Source organism: Dermacentor silvarum, chromosome 5 (genome assembly GCF_013339745.2).
Source record: "Dermacentor silvarum isolate Dsil-2018 chromosome 5, BIME_Dsil_1.4, whole genome shotgun sequence".
Classification (NCBI taxonomy): Eukaryota; Metazoa; Arthropoda; class Arachnida; order Ixodida; family Ixodidae; genus Dermacentor; species Dermacentor silvarum.
This window is the reverse complement of record NC_051158.1, coordinates 154,685,199-154,700,230: the sequence shown is the minus strand read 5'-3', so window position 1 is coordinate 154,700,230 and position 15,032 is coordinate 154,685,199. Positions and strand designations below refer to the sequence as shown.

Genomic DNA, 15,032 nt, shown 5'->3' with positions numbered 1-15,032 from the left:
TACTAAATAATATCGAGCAACCAGTCGCAGTCTGAAAACCATTTCTTTTGAAATGCGTATTGACAGGTTAGAAGAGTGCATGCATGAGTACGTCCAGGGTGACGTCGCGTAAATCACTAGCGATCACGTCCTGTTAATGAGTGATAGTGAGCACCTACACTGTAAACAAAAATAACGCGAAATGGGAGTAAACCGCTCGTCCCGTATCGCATTCCCGTTTCTGGGTTTTTTTTTACTACGTATCAGTCGAGGTAAAAATTTACTCCCATGCTGACTGAGTTTTTGTGTGTAGAAACGAGAGTAATTTTTTAATCTGTGTGAAGGTTTTTAGGGACGATAGTAGGACTATATTTTTACTTCGATCACGAGGTTCTTGCGGCTATTCCTGAGAGTTATTTTTCAAGCCCATTCGCGAGTTTCTTGGGTCTGATGTGAGAGTATTTTTTTACCTCATTCATTAACTTTTCTCAGCTTTTTCCGAGAGTAATTTTTCAAGCCCATTCAGGAGTTTGTTGGAGGTGATGTGGGATTACTTTTTTACGTCATTTATCCAGTTTTCTAGGCTATTCCTGGGAGTTATTTTTAAGCCTATTCTCGGGTTTTTTGGAACTGATGTGGGGGTATTTTTTTACCTCGTTATCAAGGTTTCTTAGCTCTACCTGAGAATAATTTTTCAAGCCCATTCTGTAGTTTGTTGGAGCTGATCTCGGAGTATTTTTTTACCTCGTTCATCAAGATTTCTCGGCTCCTTACGAGAGTAATTTTTCAAGCCTATTCTGGAGTTTCTTTGGGCTGATGTGGAAGTTTTTTTTTACATCCGCCAGCCACTTTTTGTGGTGTTTCCTGGGTGAATTTTTACTTTGTTTTGAGAGGTTATAGAGAAAAATGTGGGAGTACTTTTACTCCTGTGAGGAGGTATATTCTACAGCATATTACTCTCACGATCACTTTTAGTATAACTCATTGAGAGCAGGGAACTCACTTTGCACAACACATTCAACTAAAAATTCGAAGACAATTGAAAGACTACAAGGATGATTTCAAGGATCCCAAGCATGAGTGATTGTTTATTAGTTCTGACAGGTTTCTCATAAAAAAGTCAGGCATGAGTTAATCATCACAAAACTATGGCCTTATAAAATGCTGTGATAAGCATAATAAATATTTGTACTAATACACAGACTGGGGCTGGTAACTGCCCACTAGATCTCTCATAGCAAAATAAAATATATCACAACACGTTCAATATGCAATCCCGCTAAAGTACAGTGAAAACAAACAACTAACACAGAATATAAAATCTAACTCGTAAATACACAGTCAGTACTAGATGTGTTCAAATTAGACCCACTGAATATCATGCAGATCATTACTTCAAACAGGCAGTTGTCCAGGACATGGGCGTGAAGTGCATTCAATGGGTCAATATGAACAACACTATGCAACATAAAAATATTGCACTTAAGGCCAAATGGCGTCTGCTGCTAACGGCCATTACTGTCCCAGACGAAATGAAACAATCATGTGATAAATACAGCAAGCATTCGCACTATAATTTAGTGCCGGCATCTGCCTACATCTCTCACGGCAAAATAAAACTTTCACAACACATTCAAGATGTAGTGTAACTAAAGCATAGTGAAAACAAACAAGTGACACGCAATACAAAATCCAACTCTTAAATACACAGTCAGTAGTAGAGATGTTCACATTACACCCACTGAATACGCAGATCATTGCTTCAAACAGGCAGTTGTCCAGAACACGGGTGTGCAGTGCATTCAATGGATCATTATGAACAATACTATGCAACATAAAAATATTGCACTTAAGGCCAAATGGCGTCTGCTGCTAACGGCCATTACTGCCCCAGATGAAATGAAACAATCATGTGATAAATACAGCAAGCATTCGTACTATCACATCAATGCCGGCAACTGCTCACCAAATCTTTCAATTCAAAAGAAAAACTATCACAACGCATTCAAGATGCAGTGAAACTAAAGCATAGTGAAAACAAACAAGTGACACACGATACAAAATCCAACTCTTAAATACACAGTCAGTAGTGGAGATGTTAACATTACACCCACTGAATACGCAGATCATTCCTTCAAACAGGCAGTTATCCAGAACATGGGTGTGCAGTGCATTCAATGGATCATTATGAACAATACTATGCAACATAAAAATATTGCACGGAAGGACAAATGGCATCTGCTGCTAATGACCATTACTGCCCCAGCGAAATGAAACAATCGTGATAAATACAGCAAGCATTCATACTATCACATCAATGCCGGCAACTGCTCACCAAATCTTTCAATTCAAAAGAAAAACTATCACAACGCATTCAAGATGCAGTGAAACTAAAGTACAGTGAAAACAAACAAATGACACAATATACAAAATCTAACTCTTAAGTATTGCAACAAGCAAATGAGGCAGTTAGCACTAGAGATGATCATTAGACCCATTGATAGCATACTGACCTTCAAACAGCTAGTTGCCTAAGACATGGGGGCATAGTGCAATGAATGGATAGTTAGGAAGAAAACTGCAACAACCAAGAGCAACATGTTCTATCAACTTTCAAACTTTCTACTAAAGGCGCTCACTCAGATGAGGAAAGTGGTGATTGCTAATACACACGACTGAAAATATATATGTGAAAACAGCCATTAACTGATACCACTCCCCCTGGTGCACAAAGAAAACGTATGCAGCCCTTTTTCCACGGAAGAGGAACATGTTGCACAACTGTACTTCGGTATTCATGGGCATAAGCCAGATTTCAATTTCGTTGCCTCAAAATTGTAGTGCTTCTTAGATAGTCTAAAAGGTAATTGAGCGTGTTGCCCTTGTCTGTTTCTAGACATGCGGTTGTGATGGATGTCATATGCTTGTGTCACAAATTGAACATAGTGCTATCTAGGTGCAACTACAAGGATGTATATTTGTAGCTGCCCTCAATCCCCTTCATGTTGCTAGTCAGCATCTATGGTGTCTCTTTGTATTGTTCATCTAGCACTGTTTACACACAGCAGGCATGTCTGAATACCAAACCACCTTACTCTCCACAGTTACTCTAAAGTGAATGCGTTATGACAAAGTGTAATGTGAGAAGTCCATGATAAAGAAAAAAAAGAAATAAAAATGGCCAATTCAACTCCCCCCTGAATTACCCGTTCTGGGCCATTAAGTTTTGTATATTACACTTACGGTGATTAAAACAGAGCCACGTTGGCCTAACCCTAGTGGCAAAGGACATCCTTCAAATTATCAGTTGGTACAGAACCATTGAGCATGCTGCTGGTGCTTTTGCCCTCACTGAGAATACCAGTGGCATACTAAGACACATTTTGTTGCTAAAGGTTCATTACAGCAACACTAAAGAGAAACAGTAAATCATTTTAGACTGATAAAACAACCTTTCAGAACTTTATATTCATGAACATTGTGGCAATAAGCTGATTAATGCAAGAGAAAATGAAGATTTAACTTTCATTTTTCAGATTTTATGCTGCACCAGCACGTCAGTGTGGAGTCATATACTTCAACTAAGTTTATTCTTGGACTCCTTTAGAACAGAATTCATAAATATTGGCCAATAGAACATTCACTAGATCCGAACAGACACCGTCAAATTCCATATCACAGCGAGCTGGTGCAGGAATCATAAGGTGGTGGTGGCGACACCAGTTTTCGTTTTTGCATGTTGTCTGGCTTATCAAGCCGATTCTCACAGTAAGAGTTGTTTTTTCGGTGTGGTAGAAGAATTATTTAATAAAGCTCGAATAAATTTTCTCTTTCGTGTCCCTCTAAAGCAAGCACTGTTCTACCATGGCTTGGGCAACCTGCCGGCCACAGAAGCCACGGCTGCTTTTGTTAGGCAAAATAATTTTTACAGGAACTTTGCCGAGGAAATGTATCTGAAATTTTTTTTTGCCTAGCAAAAGTTATTGCAAAAATTGACTAACTCCAATGCTTTCACCCGTGGCTTTGTGTAGCTCAAATCGAGAAAGCAGTGACTCCAGGGTCTCCCCATAAACGATGAGGTCATTGTTGTCCTGCAATATGTAAAACCAGCCCCTCAGTGACGAAACATCGATAGTTAAAAGAAAAATATCAGTGAAACAAAAAAACAGCCAAAAGATGTGCACCACTGACAACACTTTACCGGCATTTTCAGAGGTGCATGCAAAACAAAACAAAAATAATAAACACTAACAGAGAGGCGGAACAGCTTCCTGTTTGCCACCACTACCACTGGCTCCCTGGGACTCTTGCGGTAGCTCCGGGCCCGAACGGCTTGCATTTCTGTGGACACGTTCACCGCCTTCTTCCTGTAGATTATTTGAACAAAGATGCATAAAAGACATAACTTTCGTTACTTTAGTGCATAAAACAGCACACATATTATTCCAGTTGGCTAAAGAAATGTGTATGCATACCTATAACAAAAGCCCGTTACCTGTTACTGCGCATCACAAACAATTTTTTTAAAGGTACTAGTTCTATTTATGCCATTTCATTCTGTTGGATCTTGGTTCTTTTACTTGTGTAAGTGTAAAGATTGCCATCTTTACGGACTCTCGCGCTGCCCTTAGCAGATTACAACGCAGGCAGATTGACTGTCCAGTTGTGCACAGCATAACTGACTCTGCCAACAAAATTGTCTCATATGACATCTTTCATTGCCCAATGGATACCTTCACACAGAGATCGCCAGAAATAACGAGGCTGTTCGGCTGGCTTTACTTGCGCCCATAACGGCTGTGCCTGCCCTGAAATGTTGTGCTAGATTGATGACGCTCATCTGCCGATTTGTCAAAGCTTACTCAGTTAGCATCCAGACCAACGTTTCGCAAATGGAATGTTCCCACCCCGTGATCAAGGCTTGCCTCGTCGCACTAGAGCACAACTACTCAAGCCAAGGGTTGGCTGTGTGAACGTGTGTGAACGTTTATACTGACAAGGACATGTGGCCAGTCCATCGTGTACGTTGATATTGGAGTGTTCTGCTTCTATTGCGCAGCGCACGTCGCTTGTGAGAGACTGTCACCTTCTTGGCCTGCAGTGTACGACACTCAACGAATATTTGTTCCCCAGTGGTTGTGTGTTTCGACGTGATCAGGTGCATCACACTCTCGCTTTTCTAAAAGAATCTATCTTAGGTTCACGTTTGTAGCCTATTTCTGTTTTCGGGTGACATGAACTCAGACACTATTTTTTCTATTTCGATATTATTTAGTGGCGTGACCTGCAGTGACCAGCCTTACTATGTATGACCTGTATTGTGTGTGTTCTACCTAGTTCTTTGAGATATGTCATCTTTCTCTTTCTTTTCTCTGCCATCCCCTTCTTCCTATCTTCCAATTCTATGTTGCTGTCTCCTGCTTTCCAAGGAGTAGGCAGGTGTTGTGCACCTTCCGGTGACAGTTGCCAGGCTGATTTTCACATCCCTTTCCTGTCTAGTGTATATACAGGGTGTTTCTGCAAACACTTTTAAATTTTTTTAAAGGTTGCCTGTGGCAGATAGCACAATTCTAGATCATGAGCTGGTCTATTCAAAGAGGCATACATTACTTGCAGAAAAAACTGGAATGCATAATCGACTAATTAACTTAAATTCACTAATTATGTTTTTTTACCTTGTGGCCCGTATTGCAATTAACAAATTTAGCTGCAGAGTTCGTAAGGCGGATCCACTTGGAACGAATCCTCAGGATGACACCAGTTTTAAGATATTAATTCCCGAACGTTGCGGAGAAATGTATTGGGGTCATTCCACGCGAAACGTCCCAGCCCAAAAACCGACCATCGTTGATTTTCTTGAAAAAAATTGGGCTGGATGGCTATTGTGTGAATAAGGTTTCACCAAAGTATCTTGATCGAAAAGAAATTTTTGATCACGTGAGCGCTCTTTGAAGTTTCCGCAAAGAGGGAATAGTTGGTTGGAGGTAAATTTTTTTTTATTCAAGTCTGAAACTAGGTGTAATAACAAAGTTTACTTTAGAGCATTCTAGGGGCATCCTTCTTTCATATAATGTGATAACTGAATGCATTTTAGAGTTTAGCGCGTTTATTTGGCTCAGTAAAAAAAGCAAGAAATGTTGCGTTATTAGAATTTTTTTCGCGCAAATTGTACGAATTTTTCAGCTACAATATTTTTCTTCCTTTTCGCATGTTGCTATAGTGTATGCTAAAAATAATTTGAAATTTTTAAGGCCTACATTTTTTTAGAAAAACACCTCCAAAGTTGGCAAAAAGTGGATTTTTTGCTAGATTCATGCCACATTTAAGCCTTAAGGTCCTCCAGATAAAAATATGTCAGATAGCTCAATATGAGCACCGGGCTCTTAGCTTGCGATCTAGAAATTTTTATTCGAGTAAATTTTGTTTGAAGCGAGAAAAAAATTTTTGACGTCAACAAGCAATATCACCAGTAGGCATTACGTACGTGCTGCCGCTCCCCTCGTTGTCTGCTCGTTGTCCGCTGCGCGTCGCCGCCGTCTGTCGCCCAGCAGACGGCGGCTAGTATATGGGGTGATCATGTTTAAGATTTATGGAATTTTTAAAAATCGCCTGTAGCAGATATATTTCTAGTCCTTGAGCGGGATTGTTCAGAGGCGGGCAATACTTGCACGAGAAATCGAAACACGTATTGAACTAATTAACAAACAACTGCTAATTAACTTCCTAATTAATTACTTTACGGCGCATATTGCAATTTACGAATTGTAGCCGCCGAGTTTGAAAGACGCATCCACTTGAAATAATTTCCACGATGACACCAATGTTGAGGTATCATTTCCTAAAGTGTGGGACGAAATAGGTGGGCTGTTACTTTTGTGCTTTAATGCATAGATGAGCATTTTGTTAAATAAATCGCAGTTTCGCCCGAAAATCGAACCATCGATTGCCATAGCAAATTAGTGGACAGCTATAGGTAGTCGGGAAATTTGCAGGCGCAAGTTGAAATCAGCTAGTGCAAGACAGGGGTAATTGGAGATCGCAGGGAGACTCACCGTCCTGCAGTGGACATAAATATAGGCTGATGATGATGATAGGACGTAAGGATAGTAGTTTTATCGGCCGTATAAACTTGTAAACGTAAGCATACTAAGTAAATTAACAAGCATGGTGTCACACGTGCACAAGCAAACATGAACACGTCTCACTCTATGACTGCGGAAACTCGCTGTCAAAACGTTGGGGTGAGGCAGCGCGGCTGCAGCAGCGAGCGAATTGACCTTCGTGCCACCCGGAGTAGAAAGCTCCTGCCCTCCTTACTCGGCGAGTAGGGAGGGGGGGAACGTGGGGAGTAGGAGGGGGGTTCTACTCCGGGTGGCTTGTATCTTGAAAGCGATCTGCGTCGGGGACAGAGTCCACCCTGCACTGTGTTTTCACAGCATAGTTCGCGTTGATTCACGCACGCATTTTTATCTGGAGGGCCTTAAGGCTTAAATGTGGCATGAATCTCACAAAAAATCCACTTTTTGCCAACTTTGGAGGTGTTTTTGTAAAAAAATATATGCCTTAAGAATTTCAAATTATTTTTAGCATACACTATAGCAACATGCGAAAAGGAAGAAAAAAATCGTAGCTGAAAATTTTGCACAGTTTACGTGAAAAAAATTCTGAAAACGCAACATTTCTTGCTTTTTTACTGAGCCAAATAAACGCGCTAAATTCTAAAATACATTCAGCTATCACATTATATGAAAGAAGGATACCAGAATGCTCTAAAATAAACTTTGTTGTTACACCTAGTTTCAGACTTGAATAAAAAAAAATTACCTCCAACCAACTATTGCTTCTTTGCGGAAACTTCAAATAGCGCTCACATGATCAAAAAATTTTAAGTACTAGTTATGTTTCTACCATTTCAATCTGTTGGATCTTCCTTCTCTTACTTGTGTAGGTGCACACAAGATACATAACACTGAGAGCTCCATGAAGCTTTTACTGCTGTATGGTATCAGAACACCACCAGATTTGAACTTTGTAACATGAGTTTCCCGGATTTCGATATATTCTATTCATTTTCCGGATATAATCTCAGCTTGTTGCATATTACATAAAAAGACTCAGTTATTTCAGGTGCCTGAGTGAAGTTACACAATATTCAAGGTTCCTGAATTAGGCTTCCTAGTTTCATAAACACCGACTCATTACTGCCTATCGTCATCTCATCATTGCATTTTTAATAAACTGCACATCTTCCTTGTTGTTGGTCTTGCAGATTATAAAACCCTGCAATGAGCTCTGCCACACCGCATCAATCCAGCTGTGAGAACCACTGCATAAGACCTCAATGAGGCACCTATGTACTAAAATGGGAAGGGAAAGATGGGAAAAGTTTTACACTCACCATGCCACTGCCTTTCTTCACTTTGTCACGCAAGTGCGGATATTTTTGAATTAGTTGCTCCACAGCAGTGCAATAAAGTTCCTTGGAAGGATACCTATACAGAAGAGATGTATCAATATGTATTATCAGTACAGCCAGAAAACATCTCAGGAAAGCACTAAAAGCTGTAAAGAATCTTCAGAAAACCAATTAACGCAATGATTATTTCTTATGTACATTCTAAATGGTTGAAAGAAATAATTGATTATCAGCCCCTCACTCAACATAGGCCAACCTGCAAACCACTCTGTGTTCAAGCCCAAAAAAAATATTCATGTAGGACAAAAGGTTATATTTTAAAGGAACTCAGGAAATACACCACGCAACTTCAGTTTCCGACATCCATGAATGCAGGCATTTAAACATACACACCTAGACAGGCAATGCAGTAAGCTGTTTATATAAAAGTGCAGGATGCAGGTGCACTACACCTCTGTTAAGGGCATATCCCCTTCAGTCACGGTCTACACATTTGTAGACACGACTTATTTTCGCCATATCTGTTCAATTGTGGCAAGGAATAGATCACAAAAATTAAGCTTAAGGTAAATTGAACGTTCTTGCCTCAAGTACCTCTGTTATACTTCTGAGGAAAATCTATCGCTACCAAAGATCGCCTTGGAGAAGGCACTACAGTGTTTGACGGGAGGTGCAAGGTGTTTCTGTAGCAATTGCAAACTTTTTTTTTCTAGTAATGCGTGCAACCAATAATTAACTTGTGCAAGTAATTCATGCTAGTCATTCAATTATATTTATTAACAAACACATTAATGAGTGCACAATAATTAAATACTTAATCACTGTAATTATGGTGACTCATAATAACATGCAGTCATTCTACCACCTTTACTTGCTCTTAATGGTGTCTGCAGCACCTTGGCATGAAATTATGTAAATTTCATACATTTATCGACAGCTGATCATAATTCGTGACTGAAGGGGCTATCTGGCTTGTTGTTCAATTACTACTCTTTGGCATTTACATTATAACGTTTTAAGGTAGTGAGACTATTCTGCCTGCAAGTCACCTTGCAGAAGCAGAACTTGTGTGACATTGCATTGTGGTGTAAGAATACGGGGACAAAGGCACGTGGAACCAAAAGATGCCACCCTCCAACTTATTTTATTCACAACAGTATAGCCACATTAATATGCAGCTGCCTGCAGTAGCATAACACATACCTATAAAAACTACGCCCACATAGCAGCACTTGGACAAGGCAATGCACACAATAGCTACCCAAATATACATCTAGAGACTAAATTTCTTCATTAGCAAGAGCCAAAGAAGCCTGGCTGGCGTAATTGTAATGACTACGCCGGATGTCTTTCACGTTTTTTTAATGCAGTGAAAGGCATCAGTAATCACATCAGTGGCACATGTTCCTTATTGTGTGGGTTTTTCGTGTAGTTGTTTTGCTTTTTAGTTATGAACCAACTAGCCTGAGAATAAGTGCTTCTGTTTATTTGGGCTCAGCACTTTTTTCTTGCTATTGGAATGTTACTGCAGGCAGTATACAGGGTGTTTCAGCGTACACTTACAAACTTATTTAAAGGTTGCCTGTGGCAGATAGCACAATTCTAGTTTATGAGCTGGTCTACTCGAAGAGGCGGGCATGCAAAAAAAATTGAAATGCCTAATCGACTAAGTAACAAAAGTGCACTAATTAAGTTCTTTAACTAGTCACTGTATGGCCCATATTGCAATTTAGAAATTCTAGCCGTGGCGTTCGAAACGCGGATTCACTTGGAACGAATTGTCAGGATGACACCAGCTTAGAGATATTGATTCCCAAAATTTGCGGAGAAATGCATTGGCGTTCCAGGTACGTTTGTGCTCGAATACATAAAACGATGTTAGGAAAGTAGTTAATTAGTGAATATTGTTAATTAGTCGATTACGCCTTTCAATTTTTTGTACAAGTAATGTCCGCCTCCGAGTAGACCAGCACATGAACTAAAATTGTGCTATGTGCCCCAGGCAACCTTTAAAAAAATTTTAAAGTGTTCGCTGGAACACCCGGTATTAAAAACAGTTGTGCCCTCTTGAATAGTTGGCCTGTTGCATTCTGTCCCAAAATGTGTGCTTCAGTTCATCCTGCAGGTTACATAAATTTGCAATCGATTTCCTGATAGTCTGGTACACAACAAAATTGTCAGCATAGCACTGTGTTCAAAAGCCTCTCATTCACTTGTGCTGTGGACTGCCTTTTGTTCATTGCAATGACAAAGAATATTTTCACTGTAGTTGCCTAGAGCTTGTTCAGCTACGCGATTACTGCACTTTGCAACGGGCCTTGAGAAGGATGGTATTGCAATATGAGTTGGGCACTCACATTTAAATTGCTTACCAGTTCAACTGGTTTTTTAGGCAATTCCCTACACTAAGTAAGCAGTTCCACCTGGTTCACTAGTTGTTGCAGCTGGGGAATCCGCTAATAAACCACTGCATCTAGTAAGAACCAGTCGAGTATTTTCACTATTGCACAGCATATACAAAGAAGTTTAGTGGTTTCTGTGACTATAAAAAAAAGCATTCATATAATTTGTTTACCACATATCTTAAAACTAAAAAAAAAGCAAGAAGAACCTGAAGGAAGCTGTGGGAAGTGTTAGTACAACCAAAACCACTCGAAGATAGTGTACAAATGTGTGAAAACTATCCCGAGGTTCAATGGGGAAGCTATAGCTGTCATAACTTCACCTAATAGGGAGTATACGTGTCTGCAATATCACACTATAATAAGGTCAACAGCTGTTCCAGTTTATAAACATTAGTTTTCATATCTCGATTCACCACTAAAACACTGCGTGAGAAGTTAAATTTTGTGCTGTAATATACCACTTGCGCAAAAGCAAAAAAAAAAGAAACGAGTTGACACAGGAAAGAAAGACAAATAGACATGAGGCATTAGTGCTATGATTCAAACTGCCTGCCTTGACACCGAAGATGACTGCCCTAACGACTGTGTTATGATGGGAGCCTGTTTTCGCTAGTTTGATGAAAAAAAGAAGGCAGCAGTACCGCGACAGCAGTCTCAGCAGCACTGTGAGAGGCTTACCACAAAACGTTTACCACCAGAAATAGCTGTGCTTTCTATCAGCATTAACCTAGTGAAATTATTTTTTTATTTAGTGGTACAACTAGTTTATTGCCAAATTCAGTCGCCCCAGACCAGTAAGATACCAGTAAGACCTATAAATTTTTTTTTGGCACCAGGTGCTTTGAACTAATAATTCTACAATAAAAAAGTCCACCAGTAATCAACATTAGGGACCAGTGTGATTGCAATCACTGCGGTCCTTAACAGGTGGGGCTGGAGGCTAAATTCTATGTAAGTTGACATAACATGGGACCAGACATTAGGTTAATGCAAAAGCACTGCTTACCGTGCTATCTCGAAACACGCTTGAAAAAGGCGGTCAATGATTGCCCACCTCACCGGCCCCCCCAAAGGCTCTTTTCGCTGTAGGACCTCTTCGTATGGGCCGAATGATGGCAATTTGAAGTCCAAATAGTCGAACTGCTTTTGAAGTGGCACATGCACCTGATGATGGAGAAGCCATCACTGAAAAGGATTGTTATTGTTAAGTTCACAAAATAGTAACTGCTTTTAGCTGCAGTGAATTACAAAGGGCCTTTCTGTGCTTTTTCTATGAAGTACCAGCTCTTACCTGAGACCAAGACGCTCATCAGGGGGGCCAGCATTGTCAGGGAATTATGACATCTGCCTCTAGGTCAATAAAGTCATCCAGGTCGTCGCCGTGGACCTGGAGCTGAACAAAGGATTTTAATTATAAATATCAGTGTTTCTTGGGTGCACACATACTATTACAGCTCTTCCAGTGCCTATTGGTGCAGCCTGCTCACAGCCCAAAGGGGCAAGAATAGAAACATATTACACACGGTATAGACTCACGTTACGTTACAACCTCTTAAGACTTTTTCTCGAGCTGATGGCGCAGTTTCCTATTGATATTTTTATCCATGTAACGACTAAACTCAAAAATTATCCAAGAACTACAAAACAGTGTAGCTACTTACAACATGCGACTGAGTGGCACGTGATTTATTGATCGGGGATGAATAAGGGCATGCAAAGAGTGTCACATCATGTTGCATGCTATTAATATTAACTTTAGTGTGGTGATGGGTCATGCACCAGAGGCCTCAGGAGAGCACCTTGATAAAGCAGAAAATCCAGAGCACTGAAGTAGCAATTATATATATATATATATATATATATATATATATATATATATATATATATATATATATATATATATATATATAGAAACAAATATATGTAGTTGTTTTTTCATCCATTTTGATTTTCATTATTTTTATCATTGCTTTGACTCAATAAGGGCAAGTAATTTCCCCTATGCTGTCTTTGTTGGCTTCTCATGATAGGACTAATAGAAATCGGGCCCCTCAGTTTCCTTTCTTCTCGTTCACACACACACACACACACACACACACATATATATCTATATATATATATATATATATATATATACATACATACATAAATACATACATACATACAAACAAGGTGTTTCACATAGCTGGAGCCAAATAAGAATATGCAAATGACACGTCACTGGGAGATAGAGATTTTTTGCATCCGCCTAATTAGGTAATGCCTTAATTAATAAACTTACCAATTATTATAATTAGATGAACGGTCTAAATGAAAAAAAAATGTAGAGTGACATGAAAAACTCCCGATACAGTTTTCTGTTGCTCAATACGGGCTACATAGAAGTATTTTTTCCGAGCGTGAATGAAGCCCGCCAATGCACGCAATATTGCCGCGCGACTGGCCGCTCGAGGCACTTTGCGTGTATTCGCGGGCATTTTTCACACTCGGAAAAGCACTTTTATGTACTATCACGTATTGAGCAACAGAACGCTGTATCGGGAGTTATTCATGTTGCTCTACAATTTTCTCACTTACACCTTTCATATGACTGTAATTAGGAAGTTGATTAAGACCAATTATCTAATTAGTCACAATGCATAAAATAATATCCGAGACGGCAAACAACTTTAACTTGGTTCTGTCCAGCTACGTAGCATGTGCATATTTAAAGTTTTCACTCAAATTAAGTGAAACACCCTGTATTGCGTTGAAGCACGTGCCAATTCTTGGTAATATTAAATTTTTGTCACGTTCAGAAAATTAATTACGCTTACGCGTGCAAATATACTACGTGTAGACAAATCTCATAACGCGAAGGATGTACGTACGTGCTCTTCGTTTCAACTAGTGGGTTAGTGCAGCGATGGTCATAAGTATACTGTGGTGCGAAAAAGAAACTAAGACGAAGAGACACACATCGAAAGTACCGTATCGAAAGGACGGGCACCTTCGTTTTTTCAGTCCATAATAGTTGTACCAAAAGTACCGAAAGTTGCGAGTTGGCATGTATTCATGCTTGGGAAGTTACAAACAGCGAGAAAAAACGCGCGCACATGCATAGAAAAAGAGATACAAAAAGCGCTTGTCTTGTCTGTTTCCGAGTCCCTCTATAGCTGTCCGCCTTTTGTCGCGCTGCTTGCAATTTTTCAACCATGACTACTTACGGAAGCGACACTATATTAACCATCACACCCAAATGCAAAGCAGTCAAGATATTCAAGGTACTCACCAGTGTGTTCTCGTTGACGGGCACAAATGGCGCCAAAGCCGCTAGAAGTTCTGCATAGGCTCCTGTCGGCAGCACGAGCTTTTTACGCTCACCTGTTTCTAAGATGACTAAACACACTACACCTGCCATCTCGAAAGGTACAACTGCAGAACGTCAAAGTTCGTAAAATGGCAGGAACCGCGGAGCGCGAGAAGAGCGCGTAATCGTAGGAGCGCGACGGACGGCCGCGTATGGCGCGATGTCAACAATGCGACTGATGCGACGCCCAGAGTTGCTTGCTGCCAGATTTTGTCGCACACGCCGCATAAATTCGTTTAATGTAATGAAAAAGACGTGCGCGTTATAATATAATTGACCTCTCTTGATTAGGACCAAATAATACGTGCGTGTTGTAATTTAAAAACGCTTTAAAGTTTAATTTGTTTTGGAGTGCGCAACAGCGGTTTGTGAAGTTCAATACGAGGAGAAATGGCGTACGTAAACAGCTGTTCGCAGGTGGTCGTTCGGCGTTGTGTGCTGTCCCGTGTGTGTTTTATGCCTGTGTCGTTCTTCCTGCGGTTAAACAAATTACAAGAGGACCTATCAACAAGCCCCTATAGCTGTTGTCATCGCATATGCAGTATTCGGAATTCGGCTGCAGCGAAGTCGTCATGTCAACGCAGAGACCCTCGCGCTACCCGTGCTTAACGTCAGCTTCTGAAAAACGGATGTGTGTGTATTGCTCGTGATTGCGCATTAGCGGTTCCTGCTCCTAGCAATATTCTTGCACCAAACTTAGCAGCAAGCACCAACCCAAAAGCTCACGTCTGCCCCTGACCAAAGCCGCAAATGATCTGTGTGTAATTACTGAACGTGCAATGGAATTTGTGTTCATACAATACAATTATTATTCATACAAGTGCTTTCTGAATATTTCGAAAGGCGTAAAAGCCGACACCACATTTTTTTTAGGAGCTGCAGT

General features: G+C 40.2%; 1 long non-coding RNA gene across 1 annotated transcript; it reads right to left on the bottom strand.

Annotated features, from left to right (window-relative positions):
• Positions 1-1,047: 1,047 nt before the first annotated feature.
• Positions 1,048-14,298, bottom strand: LOC125946075 (uncharacterized). The gene is made up of 5 exons (XR_007467388.1): positions 14,072-14,298; positions 12,092-12,193; positions 11,807-11,985; positions 8,378-8,471; positions 1,048-4,070 (listed from the first exon to the last, which is right to left on the bottom strand). It is a non-coding gene; the product is annotated as an uncharacterized LOC125946075 (long non-coding RNA).
• Positions 14,299-15,032: the final 734 nt, after the last annotated feature.